The sequence below is a fragment of the Girardinichthys multiradiatus genome, chromosome 18 (assembly GCF_021462225.1).
Source record: "Girardinichthys multiradiatus isolate DD_20200921_A chromosome 18, DD_fGirMul_XY1, whole genome shotgun sequence".
Classification (NCBI taxonomy): Eukaryota; Metazoa; Chordata; class Actinopteri; order Cyprinodontiformes; family Goodeidae; genus Girardinichthys; species Girardinichthys multiradiatus.
The window spans coordinates 47713728-47717086 of record NC_061810.1 but is presented as its reverse complement, the minus strand read 5'-3'; the positions used below and the strand labels follow the sequence as shown (position 1 = coordinate 47717086).

Sequence of the window (3359 nt, the reverse complement as noted above, 5' to 3'; positions counted from 1 at the left end):
CGCTGCTCCCTCTTCTCCTGAGCCTGACGTGCGCTCTTCTCCGCGGCACGTCGGAAGTACTCAAACAAAGTTATCATCTCATTGTCTGCTTGGTCCTGTTGTTGGCTGGTTCCTACTGTCACGTTGTGGTTGTGGATCGGACCAAAGTGCAGACAAGAGCTCGGCAGGATCATCTTTGTAATTCAACGATTTATTTACAAAGTCAAAAAACGTAGCAAAATCACTGCAGGTTTCCCAAGGCAAGATGTGGCAAAAAACAAAGCATAATCATGGACGAGAACGAGGTGTGATGAACACAAACAACCAGCACTGAACAAAGACACAAAACCAACTAATATACTGTGAGATAACAAAGGCAGATAATCAACGGAACAGGGAACAGGTGTGACAAGGAGGCAGGGAAGCAGAAGGAACAGGTGAAACAGATACAAAGGCTGAGGATGGGCAAAGTAACTAATAAACAATAAACAGAAACACAGACCAAGCAAACTTATAGACAAAGATAAATAATCAAATGGGGAATAAGGAAACTAGAATAATCATGACTAAAGTAAACAGAGAAACTAGAGGGAACATAGGAACAACAATAACAACCTGAGAACAAACAAAGAACCCATAAATAAAACCTGAATACAAAAGTAAACAAACCTAACCACACTGACTGAAATAACTGGAAAGGAAACAGAAAATAAACTAGTAAACAAGAAGAGTGCAAAGGAACAAATAAAACACAATTAACCACAAAGATACTAAAGAGAAATAAAACTAGAGAATCTGGGGAAGACCAAGAACTATAATAATTACAATAATAATAATAATAATAATAAACCATACAAACTAATAAGAAAACAACCATAAAATAACTTAAATAGTAAACACTAGGAGGTGGAAGAGGGAGAAAAGAAAAACATGATACAAAAACCAAAATAGAAAAATCTGAGCAAAAGGTAAACAAACACAAAGCCACAAACAGAGTCCAAAAATGTCACTCCGTGACAATGTCACACCAACGGAAGTTTTCTTTTTTGATGTTTTATCTATTTTAGTTTGGTTAAGTTATTATTATTATTATTTTAGAGCTGTAGGTCACCTGTTGCCAAAATATTTGGAACAGGAACAAAAATTTAGAAAATGTTTGTAACTTAAGTCATTTGTAAAACTAAGATATTGTGGCAGCACTCACTCGGGTTTTCAAAATAAAAGTCTAAATAGCAGATGTTGGGGAACTTTTTTTCTAAGAGTTGAAAATATGCATCATTGTAGGACAAATGGCATTTCAACTGTATGTAGCTCTTCACTGAACACACCAAGCAAAGTGAGAGGAAAATTTATTCTTAAATTTAATTTCACTGAGTTTGTTAAACATGTGTTAAAGGGCAAACATCTTTATTAGTCCACATCGTTTTGAAATAGCCTATGTAGGTTTTTCTTGTTATAGACCTAGTCTTCCACAGGGCTTTGTTGTAGCTGCAAAAATTGTGCTTGTAAAATAACAGAGATGTAAAAGCCAAATCGCAGCCAAATAGAAAATTTTATTCCAGCATATAATATATATATATATATATATATATATATATATATTATATGCATCATTTGTGATGTTAAAGTAGAGTCTAACTATGTACATATTTTTAAAAAGGACCATCTTTCCCCAAAATCTTTGATGGCATTACCTTTCCATTACAAGACGAAAAATCAGTTTTGTTCTAATTAAGCTGGTGTGTGTTTCAATAAATATGACAGAAACCTAAAATCAAAATGCAACGTTTTGATTTAAATGGTAAAAACTGTTTGTTTATTATCTTCTGATGTTTCACACATCTTTTGTGTTGTATTTGCGATTAAATTTAATTCAACGTTATTAAGTGCGCGCATGCTCATGTTCCACCGCGAAGCACTAACTACCTGTTTAAAACGTGGACACATGTTAACAGAAAGACAAAATTTTTGTTAAGTTCATATTTAACCTCCTGTGTTGACATTTCCCTCATTTATATTAACTAAATAACTTACTAATAACATAATATAATGGATAGATGCAATTTATTTCCTGTTTCACTAAACAGGTATTTCGGTTTAGCCACGTTAGCATACTGCAGTGATTTTGTGTAGGTTTTTTGCTTTTGTTTAGGTTAACCAAGTTGTCCCTGAACCTGATAATTTTCTCCCTGATTAAAGATAGATGCGGGTAATATTTTAAATATGTGTATTAATTTTAGCTTACTACAACAGACTTACTGTTAAGGTTGCTAATGTAAGCTAATTCGTTTCAGGAAACGTTTTAAGCTAACTTCCAATTAGCTTCTCTGTAAAAAAAATAGTAAATCCTGTTTCTTATAACTGCCTTCAACTAAATACTAATCTGACGGGTACTTTTTTTTTTGTTAACGACTGTTAACATTAAATGTAAATAAATTGTCGGTCAGCCTGTTTAAAATATTCATATATACGGAGCAGAGCAGGGAGCGACAAACTTAGCTTTTCTGTTAGAAGGCGCTCACGGGTCAGTCTATTTGTTCCAACGGTTTTACACTTTTCTACTTTTAAGTTTATTAACTAAAAAAAAAAACACCGCTAACTCTTCTGCCAAGCAAATACATGTTTCTAAAAAGAAAATAGGTGTTAGTAGTTTTTGCTTCTCGGCTTCCTATTGGTCTAAAAACGTATCACGTGTCCAGGAAGAAACACGAATTCTCTCTAATGGTAAATACTTTCACTGCAGTAGAACAACATACGCGTCACATGGTCAACAAAGGTTAAATTAAACCTTTTCCCCCGTTTTTGTGTGTGTCGCAAAATGTTTAATGTAGAACCGTGAGTCAGACTGAGGTCTGTCAGAATGACCTGGTCTCCTCCGAGGTATTTGTGGTATCGCTTCTCGGCCTTTTGGCTAAGATCAAGTGTAGTATCTGTTCTTATCAGTTTAATATCTGATACGTCCCCTACCCGGGGACCATATATTAAATTGATTTTTGGATCAGGGAGATGGAATAGGGGCTTGCTCCGTCCACTCCACGCATCGACCTGGTATTGCATTACCTCCAGGAACGGTGTACCTCTCATATATGTTCAATGATAAATTATATATTCATAATAAAATAATAATCTTCGCTTCTCTATCTTTTGACTAAGACAGCGATCGACTCCTCTGGGTGGTGAGAATCTTACCTGTTGTGGTTTAGTCGCTTTCATCTGACAGAAGTGTTTTTCTCTTTTGTGCAGAAAAGATCAACTTGAAGTAGTTGAAACTTTCTTCACGCTTTTTTAATTTGCTTACTGTTTATAGTATATTTATTGTGTCTTGTGATATTTTTAGACCATTTTAATTATTGCGTCTTAGGTATCATTTTTTGTTTACC

The 3359-nt window shown here is 34.6% G+C and overlaps 1 non-coding gene across 1 annotated transcript; it reads left to right on the top strand.

The window, feature by feature from the left end:
- The first annotated feature begins 2870 nt into the window (after positions 1-2870).
- Positions 2871-3061, top strand: LOC124884787. The gene has a single exon (XR_007042509.1). It is a non-coding gene; the product is annotated as a U2 spliceosomal RNA (small nuclear RNA).
- Positions 3062-3359: the final 298 nt, after the last annotated feature.